This window comes from Panthera leo, chromosome B1 (genome assembly GCF_018350215.1).
Source record: "Panthera leo isolate Ple1 chromosome B1, P.leo_Ple1_pat1.1, whole genome shotgun sequence".
Lineage (NCBI taxonomy): Eukaryota > Metazoa > Chordata > Mammalia > Carnivora > Felidae > Panthera > Panthera leo.
The window spans coordinates 87,320,732-87,341,472 of record NC_056682.1 but is presented as its reverse complement, the minus strand read 5'-3'; positions in this window follow the sequence as shown (position 1 = coordinate 87,341,472).

Sequence of the window (20,741 nt, the reverse complement as noted above, 5' to 3'; positions counted from 1 at the left end):
AAGATCTCCAAGTCTATTTCACTCCATTGAAACACTGATCTACATTAAATATTTTCCAACGTATGCACAAGATATGTGGGTATTGCCTCTGTTTAAGTAGAAAAACTTATAACTGATTGCATTTCATTTCTTAGGCCTCAAGGAACACACCACAAAGACATTGTCCTATAGGAAATAGAACTATCCTAGGCCCAGAGGCTTTAGTGATAACTCTTGCTCCCTCACATTTCAGATGTGCAAGACATTTACCTTTCCACAGCTTATGTATCTTTCAAAAAGCTTAAATAATTGCAATTTAACTTAATGCACAAGTTACTAAGAAGATCCAACACAAGACAATGAACATGAAATTATATGAAGATTTAAAGTAATCTAAGTTACTGATGTATTTTATTCTTTTTTTTTAGTAGTATTTCAAGGAGATTTCATCTTAGTAAAGGACAAGGGAAATAAATAGAAAGATAAAAAAGAGAGAAAGAAGGTTTAATGCTATGGATAAGGATGACATCTCTCTATATATCCTGCTTACTCTAATATGTAAATAGAGAGAGGTACAAAGAACAAATGACAATTTAAAGAAAAGGGGCATTTAAGATTGAATCACAAAGGCCTCTAGCAAATCCAGAACCCACCCACTTTAACAAGCCTTGGGATAACCTGTTAGTTTCTCCGTGTAATGTACAATGGTAGCTCTTCCATACCCCCTCCTTCTTCTTCTTCACCTTGCTGTGATCACTCCTCCAAAGGACTGGCTGAGTTTGCTCTCAAATAACTTCTAATGTCAGGATTTATTCTCCAGATCCATGACAGTTTGCTCCATTACAGTGATATTTTATTTTATTCTGCATTCCAGTCCTACATCAAAACAATCTATGCTATTTCCTTCACTCCATGTTTGGAGCTTTTGCCTTACCTGTCTGGGGCACGAGTAAATTTTTCATCTGCAATTTGAGACTTCTTCTCCTTTAGCAGTACTTTGCAATTGGGGGGAAATGCTAGCAGAAAAAAAAAATGTTTCTGAAATTTTTTTTTTCTTAATTTTATTTTTCAGATCTTAAAAACAGTAGGGGCAGTTTGTGAGGATAGCAAAGTACAAGGATACTGAGCTCACCAATGTGTCCCATGGGCACACTGAGGCAGAAACTATATCTCCAGCAGTGAACTTTAAAAGCAACCTGAAGGCTGGCCCAACAGATCTTCCACAGTTAGTAATAGACAGAAGGCCACGTAGAAAAGGGTAGGAGGGTGGAGATGTGGTCAGGAACCAATCCCCAGCCTGACTACCCACAACTGGAGAGATATCACAGGCACAGAGGAGCAAAGGTATCAGACACCACACCAAGCACCCCAGACCCTGGGGACCTGCAGTGGAAAGAATTCCCATAATGTCTGGCTTTGAAAATCAGTAGGGTTGGGGCGCCTGGGTGGCTCAGTCGGTTGAGTGTCCGACTTCAGCTCAGGTCACGATCTCACAGTTCGTGAGTTCGAGCCCCACGTCAGGCTCTGGGCTGATGGCTCAGAGCCTGGAGCCTGCTTCCGATTCTGTGTCTCCCTCTCTCTCTGCCCCTCCCCCATTCATGCTCTGTCTCTCTCTGTCTCAAAAATAAATAAACATTAAAAAAAAATAAAAAAAAAAAAGAAAATCAGTAGGGTTGAACTCCAGGAGAGCTGGAGGGAAACTGAGCCCTGCCTTTAAAGAGCCAGCATGCTAAATAATTGAGCACAAAACACAGCACAAAAGCAGCACTTTGAAAAGCATTTGGGGTATATGTGAAGGAGATTTACTGGCTATTCTTAGGACATATGCTGGAAGGGCAGGGATTTGCAGATTTCTCCTGAAACAAAAGTGTTGGCTATTACCATTCTTTTTCCCCTCCCCTAGCCTAGATAGCTGGAAACCTGTGGGGACCAGATTTAACACTCTGTATCTCCCTTGATAGCACCATATGCTTGACTCACACCACCCTACCTGTGCCCTGGAAGGCATACCTCCAAAGCATCTCCTGCCCTTCCACACTTGACAGGCAGCACCAGCCTGGACCAGCACCACTACAAAGTGACTCTTTGCCTGGGGAAGCAGGGAGAGAACCCCAATCACCAGCATCTCACAGCTCCTACAGCTGGGCCTCTTATCTGGTTGTGCAGGAAGCAAGCCCTGCCCTTCTGTGTACCTCCAACTGTAACAGAGGCTAACTGTAGACAGCTAAGCTGGCTGCCAGCCCCACCCACCCTTGTGTCTGCAACTAGGCCTCTCAATAGCACAGGGAGCAAACTCTGCCCAATGTACTCACAGCATGTGAAGGTCATTGCAGCCAACTGGGCTGAGGCCCAGTGCCACCCGTGGACATGCCCACAACAATTGCAGCTCTGCCACAATAGAAGGACACATGCAGTCCCAACAGGGGACACCCCTGAAAAACATGTTTCTGATGACAAGGCGGGGGCAGATTGTAGTATAAGGCTCCACAGGACCTCTTCTACATAAGGCCAGTTATCTCAAGACCAGGAGCTGTAGCTGACCTACCTAATACATAGAAACAGACACAGAGTTAGAGAAAATGAAAAGACAAAAGAATATGTCTCAAATGAAAGAAAGAGACAAAGTAAAAAAAAAAAAAAAAAAAAAAAAGAGCTAAACAAAATGGAGATAAGCAATATGCCTGATAAAGAGTTCAAAGCAATCGTCATAAAAATGCTCACTGTACTTAAGATGGATGAACTCAGTGAAAATTTCCATCAACAGATAGAAAATACAAAAAAGAACCATTCAGAAGTCAAGAAATCAATAACTTAGGGGCACCTGGGTGGTTCAGTCAGTTGAGCATCTGACTCAGGCTCAGGTCATGATCTCAGGGTTCGTAAATTCCAGCCCCACATCAGGCTTGCTGTTGTCAGCCTGTCAGTGCAGAGTCCACTTTGGATCCTCCGTCCTCCTCCCTCTGCCCCTCCCCCATTTACACTCTCCCAAATATAAATAAATATTTTAAAAGTCAATAAGTTACGGGGCACCTGGGTGGCTCAGTCGGTTGAGCGTCCGACTTTTGCTCATTTCATGGTCTTGCAGTTCATGAGTTCGAGCCCCACATCAGGCTCTGCGCTGACAGCTCAGCTTCAGATTCTGTGTCTCCCTCTCTCTCTGCCCCTCCCATGCTCATGCTCTCTCTCTCTCTGTCTCAAAAATAAAATAAAAAATAAATGAATAAATAAAAATCAATAAGTTAAAATTTAAAAACATAGTAAAGAGGATCAACAGCAGATTAAAGGACGCAGATGGATGGATCAGCAGTCTGGAAGACAGGGTAATGGAAAGCAATCAAGCTAAATAGCAAGCAGACAAAAGAATAATGAAAAATGAGAATAGGATAAGGGGCTTCCATGACATCATCACATGTAATAACATTTGCATTATAGCGATCCTAGAAGGAGAAGACAGAGGGGAGCAGAAAACTTATTTGAAGAAATAATAGTAAAAATTTCCTTACTCTGGGGAAGGAAATAGCTATCCAGGTCCAGAAAGCACAGAAACAGAAAGCTCCATACAAGATGTACCAGTGAGGTCCACACAAAGACATATAATAATTAAAATGGCAAAAATTAATGATAAAGAGAGAATCTTAAAAGCAGCAAGAGAAAACAGTTACATACAAGGAAAATAGTTACATACAACCCCAAAAACGCTCAGTGGATTTTTCAGCAGAAACTTTGCAGGTCAAAGGGAGTAGCATGACATATTCAAAGTACTAAAAGGAAAAACCCACAACCAAGAATACTCTACTCAGCAAAATTATCATTTCAGACCTCAAGGAGACATAAGGAATTTCCCAGAAACAAAAGTTGAAAGAGTTCATCACTATTAAACCAGCCTTACAGGAAATGTTAGAAAGAATTGTTTAAGTGGAAAGAACAGCCCATAATTAGAAGAAAATTATGACAAGAAAACTTTACAGATAAAAGCAAACATACAGTAAAGTGAGTAGATTAATCACTTATAAAGTATATGGAGATTAAAACATGAAACAAAATCACTTTATATCTATAAAAACTAGTTAAAGGGTACAAAAAATTAAAAGATGTAGGGGCACCTGGGTGGCTCAGTTGGTTAAGCGTCCGACTTCATCTCAGGTTGTGATCTCGAGGATCATGAGTTCGAGCTGACAGCTTGGAGCCTGGAGCCTGCTTCAGATTCTGTGTCTCCCGCCCTCTCTGCCTCTCCCCTGCTCACACTCTTTCTAGCTCTCAAAAATAAACGTTAAAAAAAGATATAAAATTATGACATCATACATATAAAATGCTGATTAGTAAAAATTTAGTGCTTTTAGAATGTGTTCAAACTTAAGCAACCATCAACTTAATATAGACTGCTAAACACCTAAGATGTTATATGTGAACCCAATGGTAGCCACAAACCAAAAATCTATGGTAGATTCACAAAATTTAAAGAGAAAGGAATCCAAGCATAATACCAAATAAAGCCATCAAACACAGGGGAAGCAAGCAAGAGGGAAAAAAAGGAAAGGAACTACAAAAATAACCAGAAAACAGTTAACAAAATGGCAATAAGTATATATTTATCAATAATTTCTTCAAATGTAAATGGACTAAATGCTCCAATCAAAAGACAGAAGGTGACTAAATGGATAAAATACCAGGACCCATCTATATGCTGCCTACAAAAGATTCATTTCAGGCCTAAAGACACACACAGACTAAAAGTAAAGGGATAGAAAAAGATATTCCATGCAAATGGAAATGGAAAAAAAGTCATGGTAGCAATACTTACATTGGACAAAATAGGCCTTTTAAAAAAAGGCCGTAGCAAGTGACAAAGTAGTGTTACATAATAATAAAGGGATCAGTCCAATAAAAGGATAAAACAAGTTTAAATATTTATGCATACATTGGAGCACTTTAATACATAAACCAAATATTAACAGATATAAAGGGATAAATTGACCATAATATAATAATAGGGGATTTTAAAACTCCACTTACATCAATGGATAGATCATCCTGACAGAAAATCTACAAAGAAACAATGACTTTGAAAAAAACCTTAAACAAGACAGACTAAACAGATATAGATAGAACATTCCAATCGAAAATAGCAGAACACACATTCTTTTCAAGAAGAACAAAGCCAAAAATTAGAAGGACAAAAATAATAAAGATTACAGTTAAAATAATGAAAAAGTGACTAAAAATAAATAGAAAAGATCAATAAGCCCAAGAGTTGATTCCTGGAAAAGAGAAAATTAATAAATCTTTAGCCAGACTCGTCAAGAAAAAAGAGAAGACTCAAATAAATAAAATCAGAAATGAAAAAGGGAAAATAACAAATGCCACAGAAATACAAAGAATGACAAAAAAAAAAAATTACTGTGATAAACTACATGCTAACATGGTAAACAACCTAGAAGAAATGGATAAATTCTTACAAAGACAATCTTTCAAAACTAAATCAGGAAGAAATAGAAAATCTGAACAGACCAATTACTAGGAGCAAAACTGAATCAGTAATCAAAAATCCCCCAACAAACAAAACTCCAAGACCAGGTGAATTCACAGCTAAATTCTACCAAACATTTAAAGAATAGTTAATACCTATTTTTTCTTAAACTATTCCCAAAAAAAACAGAAAAGGAAAAAAAGATTCTAAACATACCAGGCCAGCAAAATCAAAGATACCAAAAATAATGGAGAAGAAGAAGAAGAAGAAGAAGAAGAAGAAGAAGAAGAAGAAGAAGAAAAAGAAAGAAAAGAAAAGAAAAAGAGAAAAGAAAACTATAGGCCAATATTTTTGATAAACATAGATGCAAAAGTCTTCAACAAAATATTAGTAAACTAAATCCAATAATACATTTAAAAAAATAATTCACCACAATCAAGTAGAATTTATTCCTGGGTTGCAACGGTCATTCAATATTTGCAAATCTATCAACATGATACATCACATCAATAAGAGAAATGATAAGAACCATATGATCATTTCAATAGACACAGAAAAAGCATTTGACAAAGTACAACATGCATTTATGATAAAAACCCTCAGTCAGTTAAGCATCAAGTCAGGTCACAATCATCCAATTGTTCATCATAAGGTTGAGCCCTGAGCCGGCTTCTGGGAAGATAGCCCAAAACCTGCTTAGGTCTCTCTCTCCTCTCTCTCTGCCCCTCCCTCTCCCTCCACTTGAACTCTCTCTCTTGCTCTCTCAAAGTAAATAAATAAACTTTAAAAAAACACCTTCAACAAAATACGTTTAGTGGGAACGTACGTCAACATAATTAAGGCTGTATGTGAAAATCCCACAGCCAATATTATCCTCAATGGGGAAAAAATGAGAGCTTCCCCCTAAGGTCAGGAACAAGACAGGGATGTTTACTCTCACCACTGTTATTTAACATAGTACTGGAAGTCCTAGCCACAGCAATCAGATAACAAAAGGAATAAAAGACATCCAAATCAATAATGAAGAAGTAAAACTTTCACTATCTGCAAATGACATGCTACTCTATATAGAAAACCCAGGGGTACCTGAGTGGCTCAGTCAGTTCAGCAACTGAATCTTGATTTTGGTTCAGGTCATGATCTCACGGTTGTGAGATTGAGCCCCACGTTGGGCTATGCACTGTATGTGGAGTCTTCTTAAGATTCTCTCTCTTCCTCTACCTCTGCCCCTCCCCTCCTAGGGCTTTCTCTCTCTCAAAAAAAGAAAACCCAAAAGATTCCACCAAAAAACTGTTAGAACTGATACACAAATTCAGTAAACTCCTTGGATACAAAACTAATACCCATAAATCATTTGCATTTCTATATACTGATAACCAAGTAGCAGAAAGAGAAATTAAAAAACAATCCCATTTAAAATTGCACCAAAAAAAATAAAATAACTAAAAATAAACTTAACCAAGGAGGTGAAAGACCTGTACCCTGAAAACTATAAAGCACTGATGGAAGAAATTGAAGATGACACAAACAGAATGATATTCCATACTCAGGGATTGGAAGAATTAATATTTTTTAAATGTCCATTCTACCCAAAGCAATATATAGATTCAATGCAATCCCTATCAAAATACCAAAAGTATTTTTCACAGAACTAGAACAAATAATACTAAAATTTACATAGAACCACAAAAGACCTGAATACCCAAAGCAATTTTGAGAAAGAAGAACAAAGCTGGAGATACTATAATCCCAGATTTCAAGATATAGTACAAAGCTGTAGTAATCAAACAGTATGGTCCTGGCACAAAAACAAACACATAGGTTAGTGGAAAAGGATACAGCACCCAGAAATAAATCCATGCTTATGAGGTCAATTAATCTTTGACAAAAGAGGCAAAAAGATACAACAGGGAAAAGACAGCCTCTTCAATAAATGGTGTTAGGAATACTGGATAGCTACATGCAAAAGAATGAAACTGGACTTCATTCTTAAACCACATGCAAAAAAAAATGAACTCAAAATAGATTAGAGACCTAAATTGAATCCTGAAATCATAAAACTCCTAGAAGAAAATATAAGCAACTATCTCTTTGACATTAGCTTTAGCAACAGTTTTCTAGGTATGTATACTGAAACAAGGGAAACAAAAGCAAAACTAAATTATTGGGACCACATCAAAATAAAAAGCTTTTACATGGAGGAAAAAATCATTAGCAAAACAGAACGGCAACCTTACTGAATAGAAGATATTTGCAGGGCACCTGGGTAGCTCAATCTGTCAAGCGTCCAACTCTTGATTTCTACTTACATCATGATTTCACAGTTTGTGAGATTAAGCCCCACATTGAGCTCAACACTGACAGCACAGAACCTGCTTGGGATTCTTTCTTTCCCTCTCTCTGCCCCTCCCTCACTTACTCTCTTTCTCTCAAAGTAAAGAAATAAATATTTTTTTTTAAAAAAGAAGATACTTGCAAGTGATATATCCAATAAAGGGTTAATATCCAAAATATATAAAGAATTTACACAACTCAACATCAAGAAAGTAAATAATCTGAATATAAAATGGGCAGAGGACATGAATATTTTTCCAAAGACATTCAGATGGCCAACAGGCATGTGAAAAGATGCTCAACATCACTAATCAGCAGAGAATGCAAATCAAAACCACAATGAGATATCACCTCACACAAGTCAGAGTGGCCAGAATAAAAACAAGAAATAATGTGGCATATATGGAGGAAAAGTAACACTCATGTACTGTTGGTGGGAATATAAATTTGGGCAGCTATTGAGGAAAACAGTATGGAGGTTTCTCAAATAATTAAAAATACAGGTACCACAAGATCCAATAATTCCACTACTAAGTATTTACCCAAAGAAAACAAAAACATTAATTTGAAAAGATATATGTACCCCTATGTTTATTGAAGTGGTATTTACAATAGCCAAGATAAGAAAACAACCCAACTTTCCAGTGACAGATGAATGGATAAAGAACAAATTGTGGGGCATCTAGGTGGCTCAGTTGGTTAAGTGTCCAACTTCGGCTCAGGTCATGATCTCGTGGTTCATGGGTTCAAGCCCTGTGTTGGGCTCAATGCTGACAGCTTGGAACCCGGAGCCTGCTTCAGATCTCTCTCTCTCTCTCTCTCAAATAATGAATAAACATTAAAAAAATTAAAAAAAGAAATTATAAGATGGTATGTGTGTATATACATATATGTACACATATATACATACACATATACACACACAATTATATGTAATGGAATATTGCTCAGCCATAAAAATTATAAGATTTTGCCATTTGCAGCAACATGGATGAAGCTAGAGGAATTTATGCTAAGTGAAATAAGCCACAGAAAGACAAACACCATATGATTTCACTTGCATGTGGAATCCAAAAAAACAAACATGAACAAACAAAAAGCAGAAACAGACCCATAAATACAGAGAACAAACCGATGGTTACTAGAGGGGAAGAAGGTGGGGTGATGGGTAAAACAAGTGAAGGGTAATGGGAGATAATAGGCTTCCAGCTTTGGAATGAATAAATCATGGGGATGAAAGGTATAGCACAGGGAATATAGTCAATGGTATTATAATAGTGTTGAATGGTGACAGTAGCTACACTTGCAGTGAGCATAGTGTAACACATAAACTTGACAAATCACTATGTTGTGCATGTGAAACTAATGTAACTAACGTTGTTTGTCAACTATAATTGAATAAAAAATTTTTTAAAGACACTGGAAAAGATATTTAGTAAAATCAAAAAAAAAAAGGGAAGAAAAAAGAAAAATGAAAGCAAGGCAAGGTGTGTGAGAAATACTCAATGAATATTACTGTGTATTTCTCTTATTCCATTCATCAATTAATATGTTTCTATGCTATGCACTAAACAGAGGCATCAAGCCTCGGACCTCTGAACACGAACACGTGAATAACCCAGATCACCAAACGGCAGATGACGTATACCACTGTTTAATTTTTCAGACTTTATTCTGAAGTTTTTTGAATGTCTTACTCTCTCAAGATGTCCTTCCTTTTCTACAGAAGTTTCCATTCCATAATCTTGACTCTGGTTTCAAGTAGACTCCTAATCCAACACTTCTGGGCTGAATAGCAAGTGACTGTAGAAGCTCATCCTGTAGGTTTCCTACAATGAACTGATCTTAGGTTTTACTGAGTACATTTCCATTGTGAACAACATTTGTATGGGGAATTGTTCCTCTAATTTCTAAAGTACTTACAAAACCAGTTTCCCTGAATAGAATAATTTTCTGGCCCATAAAACACACTAAATTTGGTTTAGTTGAGAGCATCAGTGGAAGGCTTTGTCATGGATTCCACCAGCAGGGCATTCTTACAACATGTCATATAAATTTTTCTGAAATTTTACAGAGTTGAGCAGATGGTACAGCTCTTTGGTATTGGCCATAATAGCCTCACAAAGCTTTTAAATTCATTTGTAAAATTTTAATCTTTAAACAATGAATCGTGACGGGGGGGGGGGGGAAGGAGTCGTTCAGAAGCATTTTTTAAAATTATTCAGTGATATCATCCTGGGTGTCCACAAGTGGTCAGCTTCTTGTTCACAATCTTCCAACCTACTGGATTCAAAATGTATGGGGAGGGAAGCACAAAGTTTCAAAATTTTAATATAGTACTATGTCACTTGCTGAAGGAAGAAATAAAAGTGGAGACCAGCAGCCAGAACCTAGGCAACCAATACATTCAGTGATCAATTGCATGATTCTCTTTGCTATGAGGGCAAATCATAGCCCCTCCTCCTCCATAAACTGCTTTGGGGTCCACTGGGATAAAGGGTCTGATGACATTAAAATGGCCCTTGTATTGTATTCACAAGTTAACACATTTTCAGAATGTTATTTGAAAGAGAAACTAATAACATATATTAAAAAAGAGGCCACAACATTTTTTGAAGATCTATAATGTTATAAAGGAGTCATGATCTCTGTTCAAGGAAGTAAAAAATTAAGAAAATTTGTGTTCATGGCATTCTGAATTGAGTGTGTGCTATGAAGTTCTTCTGATTATGAAAGTTGCATTCCTATTCAAAAACAAAATAAAATGTTCTTAATTTTCAAAAGATTAGAATATCCTTCAGTATCAAATAATATCTAAATATAAACTCTGCAAACTGTCTCACAACTATTTACTTAAGGACATTGTGGTCAAACTTCAAGGTGCAGCCTACAGGCAAGTATTAACCCAGATCATCTGAAATAGAGTTTTCATTGATCTCCATTGTCCAGCTTTGTTAATTTCTATCATTCAACTTTATTTTTCAGTAATTTCTGAACCTTGCCGCAAGAAAATATTAAAGTTAAGAGGCCAAAATTAGTAATGGAATTCAAATTTTTCTAACAGTTAATAACTCTTCAACTAACTGTAGCCGTGAGTCACACAGAGAGTCGGGACACCGAAGCTTTTCTTTCTAGGAAGCAGCTTTATTTGTGCCAGCACGGGCTCAGTGAGCTAAGACCCAAAAGGTTGAGCCCCAAGCACAGTGGGGGGTTGCCTTTTGTATAATTTTTGCTCCTTTGTCTCCTGTATATGATAACATACAGTCTGATGGGTGGTCTATGTTACAGGGTCGTGAGGAATGTCATGTATGCACGCATAGACAGGTTGCCTTCCCTTATCTTGAGGTTTTCACCACATTCCTTAGGGAGGGGCTCTAGCACATAACCACAATGAACTACCTTTAGTATACAAATAAACACAGAAGCTGTATTTTTCCAGACCACATCAACCAGGACAGCAAACTGACCCAATAAAAATCACACACACAAAAAAATCTTCTTAGAGAAAGAGAAAAAGATCTGGGAATTGGAGTTGTAAAACCTCTTCCACTAGCTGAAAAAGGTTTCCAGGTTCTTTCACTTGATTTAACTACAGGATTATGACCACTGTCTTTTCTAACTTCTATCCTCCATTTCCTGTGTTGTTTCAGCAGGTAGTTCTTTGTGTATACTACTGTATTCCAGTGAAAGCTATTGCTTCTCTTGGTGGCCCTGTCAGCTCAAATGAGCCCAGGAAGTCTGCCCTGCAGTGATACATTCTGTCCTGAGGGCATAGCTGCTCTCCAACTCAGTGGTGTTGCTGGTTGAACTCTGTTACTAGGCAAAATGCCATGTGACCATGGATGCTGGTTTCATATGGATAGATCTCTTCTGTTCAGCTCACTTTCTGTAAATAGTCTCCTCTCCCTGGGGTCTGAGACAAGTCTTTGGAGACTGGTCTGGAAGACAATTAGAATGATCAATACAATTTATAGAAAATTACTAATAATCCTCCACGGTCATGCCCCCATCCCACATCCTAACCTCAGTCGGAGGCAATCCCTAAACCAAAAGAATTTATTCAAAGCTGGCACAATTCTGCCATAGAGAAAAAGATGCAACATAGGAACATTAAAACCTAGTGTAGCTAGTTCTTTTGTCAAGACATAAGCCTCAGGCAGAGCCTGCAAGAGCCCATTGTTTGTCAACCATCCTTTATCTGAAGCTCCTAAGAAGAGAATGATGCTCATTCTGCAGAAGCCTTGGGTGGTTAAAAGGCCAGTTTCTGAAAATAGAAGCCCTGTGTTTGAATTCCAACTCCCTCATTCCTTGAGCACATTTTTAAGCTCTTTTGGTTTGAATAAGTGCCTAAAGGACTAGGGAATCTCCCTCTCAGAAAACCTTTAGAAATAAGGCATTTTAAAAGAAGGGAAAAAACTTGTCTGAAACATACTAGAAAACAGAAGAATGGATGGATGACCTTTGAAGCCACAAATGATAGAGGTATAATTTGAAATAAACCTTTGATTTTTACATTATACCCTTGTTACCTTTCATTATACCCTTGTTACCTTTCATTATATATCTGTAAATCAAAGCACTTACAAATTCATTACTTACTAATGAGATTTGTTTAATTTTAAAAATAACAACATCTTATCCTTAGGTACTTTAGGTTTCAAACACTGTCCCTCCAATTATTCTCATATTTTTTTTTCTTATTTCCCTTGCCACATATTTGTGAGACATAAAATATTCCAAGTAGCCATTAGCAATCTTAAAATAAGGACATGTAGAATTGTAAAACATGTGCTTCGTGGTTGATTATTATTTTTCTACCTTTGTCTACTACTGTAACCCACTCTATAAATTTAACAACTTGGGTGTCGTTATAGCTATGGCAGGGCTAGTGCCACGTGGCCTCCTTTGGGAGTAGCGAACTTGGGAGGCCAAGTAGGAGCAGGAGACAAAACAACAGGATAATATATCTGAAAGTATGTAGATCCTGACAGGATGACTTTTATTCTGGTTTATATGGATAGTAAAATTATCAGACCATCAGTGATATCAAATGTGCAGTGAATCAAATTCTATAGGAAGCAGCCTCTTAATGATGCTTAGAACTTCCATTTGAATAGCAGTTCACCATAGCCTCTTTTGGCAGCTGGTTGATTAGGTTCCTGGTAGCTGATATTGTGTCTGCTGTGAATGCTGCTGGACTCTTAAACACACTCAACTATTTAAACCCTAAAACTTAAGGAAGGTTTAAGACTATCCAAAAGACCACAATAACAAGGAGATTTCCAGCAAATTAGCTGCCCAAAGATTAGACACATCAGCAAGGGATTCCCCAAGGTTTGGAGGCACATTTACGAGATTAAAACCAGCCACACGTTGCCACGTCCATGGTCCACAGCAGACAATATCTAATCAATATTTATCAGGCTTCTCCAGAACGAGACAAGGAGGACTAAGAGCTAAGAGTTCTGTCCAAGTTCTGCCACTAATGAGCTGTGTGACTTTGGGAATGTTACTTAGTGTTTCCTGGCCTCGGTTTCTTCTGCTGTAAACTGGGCAAGATAATCTGCGATTCTATCCAGAGAATTCTTCTGCTTAGTTAATAGGGTCATGGCCATTCACGAGAAAGTTTTATCTGAAAGTCTATGGGAGGCTAGAACATAAAACTTTATAATTTCAAGCACTTTTCTATTTTAAGCATCATTATATTTGAGGGAAAATAGTCCCAAGTGTTTTTAAACTGATTCTTCCTAGCAACTTTCTAACAGTTCCCAAATTATTCAAATTAAGCAGCAAATTGAGACATCGTAGAGCAGATGTATATTTAAATTGCTGCCTTTATATTTTACATATCATTGAATTTTCAAATAATACAATTAGCAACAGGGCAAAACTATAAGTGAACTGAATTTAAACTGTGAAGCTATAGGGATAGAAGTTTTTAATCACTAGATGTTCTGTAGCATAACTGAAGCAAGTTGTTTATGATAATTTTATTACCTTGGCCCTCTCTTTAACAGAGTTCTTATATTTTCTCCTGATGTATGATATCATACTTTCAAAGCCCTTTCAGTAATTGGAACTCCATGAACCTGGCTTCCAAGGCTCATTAATGTGAAAAATTATTGTAAAAGTTAAATAAGTACGTTTGCTTCATTTCAGTTTGGAACTTCTAGCTGTGAAAGATATCTCCTATATTTATGACAGTATCTCTGATTAGAGATCACCTCTTTTTGTCAACACTGTGTCTTCATGAATTCCATTTATATTAGAACCTGTTTGCAACAGGAGGATTTTAATTTTTCAGACGAAAAATGCCGATGTGTCCATTTTGCAAACATTGCAAATTTTGTTCAAGAAGCCCGACCAGCAGTGCTTTTATCCTTGACTGCTCTTTAGAATCACCTTGGGAATTTGGTGGGGGGTGGGGGGGCTGGGGGGGAGAATTCTATAGCTCGGCCCAGTCCAGAACATTTAAAGTAGAAACCTTGGAGGTGGGCAGCAGGTATTGGTATATTTTAAAAGAACCCCAGGGGGTATACAGTCAGGACTGAACTGCTGGCCTAGAGTAACTACTTATCTCATTGAACTTGTATCACTCTCTATTGTGTTTTACTATTGGCATTCCCACACTTAAACCTTCTCGACTACAATGCCTCCTGTTTTTCCTGTCTCTAACAGTATTTCAAAATGGTCTTGAAATAGTGGTTTACTTTGTCTTTTTTTTTTTTAACGTAAGCCCCATACCCAGCCTGGAGCCCAATGTGGCGCTTGTACTCACAACCCTGTGATCAAAACCTGAGCTGAAATCAAGTCAAAGGCTTAACTGACTGAGTGACCCAGGCACCCCTACTTTGTCTTTCTCTACAACAATTCAATAGAGTTGCCAGCACATGTATCATCTCATTTTACAGATGGAAAAGTCTGGGTTTGCCCAAGAGAACACAAACATTAAGTGATAATACTAAGTGCTAAGACTAAGGATTCAGGTGTTCTTACATCAGGTTTGGTGCTTGGAACCCCAAAGTCTGCCTTTTATCATTCCTGGTGGTCTGCACACAAAACTACATGTTAAGACTATATAGACCACCTACTGAGAGGAGCTTAGGGAGATGGGTGAGAACTCTGAGCTCACCCCTGCACCACATTTACAAGTAGATGCCATGCCATCCACAACCAAGTCAATAAACCAGAAAGTGATCCAAATACTGGCAGAACAAACTCCACAACTAAATATAGAAAAGAACCTGCATCTGAAAGGTTAGGAAGATCAGAAAGGCAGAGGGAGGCTGCCCACAGGAGGGAGGGAGCTGCGCACACAGAGAGAAATGGACTCTCATACCAGGGAGCTCACATAGGGAAGACTGATCCCCAAAATGTTTGGCTTTAAAAACTACAGGGGCTGAATTCTGTGAGTTTGCAAAACCAGTGGAATGTGGAACCTGGAGCTTTAAAAGCCAGATGACTCAGCACTGGGTGAGCTGGGAGGGCAAGTGATAGCTGGGTTGCTACCTTTACAAAGACAGCAGACTGTGTGAAGAGGCAATATAAAAAACAGCAGTTTACACAACACTGGGGGCAAACGGGAAACAGATCTGTTCATACTGGTTTTGGAGCATGTTGCGGACTTCTCTGAAAAATGAGGGAGCTGGCAGGTGCCATTTTCCTCCCCCCACCCCCAGCATAAACAGAGAGCTACCGGTGGGAGACAGAGCTGCACAGACACTTGTAGCTGGGCCCAGGGCTCAGGGCAAATTTTGTTAAAGCTGCACACACACCCCACCCAGCTAGCGGATGCACAGCTGCCATTGTGTGTAGTGCCCAGCCTCCATGCAGCACCCAGCTGCACACCTCCAGCCACTGTCACACCCGGGGCCCAGCCACACCCAGCAATTGCTACACCCAGCCTCGTGCCCCCAGCTGCCCTGGGGTGCAGTTCCCAGCCACCACAGAGCTTTGGGGGACCCAGCCTAGGACTAGTGGCCCAACACAAATTTTGCTAATACCACCACCCTGCTCCCAAGTTTTCCGGTGGGTACGCCCCCTCAGACTGGCCTACCTGGGTCCCACTAACACCCACAGAGAGAAAGCATAGCCCACAACAGGCAGAGAGTCAGTACATACGACTGCACTGAAAGGAAAAGTAACTCAAACACAACAGTGGAGTGTGAGCAACACATATAGGATACTCTCCCAAAGTTCTACATTTTGGTGAACAGGGGACACTGCACTGCAGGACACTCCAGTACCTCCTCTTCATAAAGTCACTACTTTCAAGAGCAGAAGATATAGCTGACCTTCTTAACATACAGAAAAAGACACAGAGAGGCAGACCAAATGAAGCGACAGAGAAATTTATCCCAGAGGAAAGAACAGGACAGGGCCATGGCTAGGGATCCAAGCAAAATGGATATATGTAATATGTCTGATAGAGAATTTAAGGCAGTGATCATAAGTCTATTCAGTGGACTTGATAAAAGAGTGGAAGACATGAGTGAGACCCTTAACACAGATATAAGGAATAACATAAAAGAGATAAAGGGCTCAATAAACAAAATGAGAAACATGCTTAATGGAAGGAATAACAGGATGGAATAAGCAGAAGAATGAATTCATGACAAAGATTGAGTAATGGAAAGTAACCAAACTGAACAAAAGAAAGAAAAAGAATTACACAAAATGAGGGCAAGGGAACTCAGTAATTCAATACAAAATAATAACATTCATATTATAGCAGTCCCAGAAAAAAAAGAGAAAAGAGGGCATAAATTTATTTGAAGAAATAATAGCTGAAAACTTCCCTAATCTGGGAAAGGAAACAGATATCCAGACCTAGGAGGCACTCCAGGAGTTCCAGAGAACTCCCTTCAAAATCAACAAAAGCAGACCCACACCAAAACATATTGTAATTAAATAGGCAAAATTTAGCAATAAATAAAAAAAATCGTAAAAGCAACAAGACAAAAGAAGTCAGCAACTTACAAGGGAAAACCCATAAGGCTAGTGGGAAATTCTTCAACAAAAATTTTGCAAGCCAGAAAGGAATGGCATGATATAGTCAATGTGCTAAATGAGAAAAATCTGTAGCCACGGATACTCTATCCAGCAAGGCTGTCATTCAGAATAGAAGGAAAGATAGAGTTCCCCAGGCAAACAAAAACTAAAGGAATTTATGACCACCAAACTAGCCCCACAAGAAATGTTAAAGGGTACTCTTTGAGTAGAAAGGAGAGACCAAATGTGACCATATAAAGGTAAAACACAAAAGCAGTAAAAATGAATATTTCTGTAAAAAAATCAGTCAAGCAACTCACAAAGTAAAGGATATAAAATATAATAACATATATCTAAAATGTGAGGAGGAGAGAAGAATGGGTTCAAACTTAAATGACCATCAACTTAATTTGGCCTGCTATATGCAGAAGAGGTTATATACAAACCTAATAGTAACCATATATCAAAAACCACTAATAAACATGCAAAGAATAAAGCAAATGAAATCCAAATACAATGCAACTGAAGAAAATCAACAAAACATGAAAGAAAGATAATTAAGGATCACAGAAAATCTTCAGAAACAACCAAAAAACAAGTAACAAAATGGCAATAAATACATACCTATCGATAGTTACTTTGAATGTAAATGGACTCAATGCTCCAACCTTAAGACAGAGCATGTCCGAATGGATAAAAAGAACAAGACTCATCTATATGCTACCTATAAGGGGCTCATTTTAGACCTAAAAACCCATACACATTGAAAGTGAGGGTATGGAGAAACACCGTCATGCAAATGGATCTCAGAAGACAGCTGGGATAGCAATACTAATATCAGAAAAAATAAACTTTAAAACAAAGACTGTAGCGAGAGACAAAGAAGGATTCTACATAATAATAAAGGGGACAATCTCACAAGAACATATAGCAATCATAAATATCTATACGCCCAACATAGGAGCACTCAAATACACAAAACAGTAACAAACATAAAAGAACTAATTGGTAATAAATAAAATTATTGTAGGGGACCTTAACAGTTTACTTACATCAATGGGTAGATCATCTAAACAGAAAATCCAATAGGAAAGAATGGCTTTAAATGACATACCAGAATAGATGGATTTAACATATATATTCAGAACATTCTATCCTGAAACAGCGTAATAGACATTCTTTTCATGTGCACATGGAACACTCTCCAAAATAGATCACATATTAGCCCACAAAACCAGCCTCAACAAATTCAAGAAGATTGAAGTCATACCATGCATTGTTTCTGACAAGACAACTATGAAACCAGAAGTCAATCACAAGAAAAAAAAAACTGGAAATACCACAAATACATGGAAGTTAAATAACATGCTACTAAACAATGAATGGGGCAACCAGGAAATAAAAGAATAAATTAAAAAGTACATGGAGATAAATGAAAATGTAAGGCACCTGGGTGGCTTAGTTGGTTGAGCATCTAACTCTTGATTTTGGCTCAGGTCATGATCCTAGAGTTCATGAGATCAAGCCTTGCATTGGTCTCAGCACTGGCAGTGCAGAGCCTGCTTGGGATTCTCTTTGTCTTTCTGTCCCTCCCTTGCTCACTTGTGCTCTCTCTTTTTCTCACTCTCCCCAAATAAATAAATAAACATAAAATAATTAAAATAAAAAATAAAGAAAAGAAAATGAAAACATAATGGCCCAAAACCTTTGGGATGCAGCAAAAGTGGTTCTAACAGGGAAGTTGAAAGCAATACAGGCCTATACAAAGAAGCAAGAAACATCTCAAATAAACAACCTAACTTTACACCTAAAGGACCTAGAAAAAGAACAACAAACAAAACCTAAAACCAACAAAAGGAAGGAAATAATAAAAATTAGAGCAGAAATAAATGATACAGAAACCAAAAAAAAAAAAAAAAATTAAAAAAACAGATTGAAGAAACCAGGAGCTGGTTCTTTGAAAAAAAAGATCATTATTATTAATAATTCTCTAGCCATGCTTACCAAGGAAAAATAAGAAAATACTGAAATAAATAAAATCACAAGTGAGAGAGGATAAATAGCCAACACCACAGAAATATAAGCAATTATAAAATACTATTATGAAAAACTACGTGCCAACAAATTGAACAACCTAGAAGAAGTGGATAAATTCCTAGGAACATGAACTACCAAAACTGAAACAAGAAGAAATAGAAAATTTGCACAGACCAATAACCAGCAAAGAAATTGAATCAGTAATCAAAAATTCCCAACAAAGTCCAGAACCAAATGACTTCATAGGTGAATCCTACCAAACACTTAAAGAAAAGTTAATACTTATTTTTCTAAAAAAAAAAAAAGAAGAAGAAGAAAAAAGAAAAAAAAAGGAAAAAAAAGAAAGGAAAAGGAAGGAAAACTTCGAAATACATTCTGAAACCACCATTATCTTGATACCAAAACTGGATAAAGACAAGACACCACTAAAAAAGAGAACTATGGGCCAATATCTTTGATAAACATAAATGCAAAAGTCTTCAACAAAATTAAAGCAAAGCAAATCCAATAATACATTTTAAAAAATCATTAAATGCAATCAAGTGGGTTTATCCTGCAGAAAAGAATATCGAATGGGAAAAAGTCTGTTCAACAAATGGTGTCAGTAAAACTGGACACCAACATGAAAAGGTATGAAGCTGGACCACTTCCTAACACCATTCACAAAAATAAACTCAAAATGGTTTAAGGACCTAAATGTGAGACCTGAAACTAGGAAAATCCTAGAAGAGAACACAAGCAATAACCTCTTTGACATCGCCCATACCAACTATTCTAGATATGTCTCCTGAGGCAAGAGAAACAAAATCAAAAATAAACTATTGGGACAATGTACAGAATGGAAGAAGGTATTTGCAAATGACATTTAATAAAGAGTGTCCAAAATATATACACAGAACTGATACAATTCAACACCTCAAAAGTAAATAATCCAATTTAAAAGTGGGCAGAAGACATGAGCATTTTACCAAAGAAGACATACAGATGACAAACAGACACATGAAAAGATGTTCATTCATCACTCACTATCAGGGAAATGCAAATCAAAACTACCATGAGATATCATTTGACTCCTATCAAAATGACTAAAATCAAAATCATAAGAAACAACAAACGATGGCAAGGATGTGGAGAAAAAGGATCCTCTTCCAATGTTGGTGGAAATGCAAAGCATATAGCCACAGTGGAAAACAGTATAAAGTTTCCTTATAAAGTTAAAAATAGAACTACTCTATGGTTCGGAAATCACACTGTTGGGTATTTACTCAAATACAAAAACACTAATTCAAAGGGATACATGCATCCCTATGTGTATAGCAGCATTATTTAAAATAACCAAGATATAGGGGCGCCTGGGTGGCGCAGTCGGTTAAGCGTCCGACTTCAGCCAGGTCACGATCTCGCGGTCCGTGAGTTCGAGCCCCGCGTCAGGCTCTGGGCTGACAGCTTGGAGCCTGGAGCCTCTTTCCGATTCTGTGTCTCCTTCTCTCTCTGCCCCTCCCCTGTTCATGCTCTGTCTCTCTCTGTCCCAAAAATAAATTAAAAAAAAAAAAAAAAAATTATAAAAAAAAAAAATAAAAAAAAAAAAAAATAAATAAAATAAAATAAAATAACCAAGATATGGAAATAGCCCAAGTGTCCATTGATTGACGAATGGATTAAGAAGAGGCGGTGTATATGTATGTATGTATACACACACACACACACACACAATGGAATACTATTCAACCATAAAATAGAATAAAATCTTGCCATTTGCAATGACATGGATGGAGCTAGAGAGTATAATGCTAAGCAAAATTAGTTGGTCAGAGGAGATAAATACCATATGATTTCACTCATATGTGGAATTTAAGAACAAAACAAATGAACAAAGGGGAATAAAAGGGAAAGAGGGAAACCAAGAAACAGATGCTTAACTATAGAGAACAAA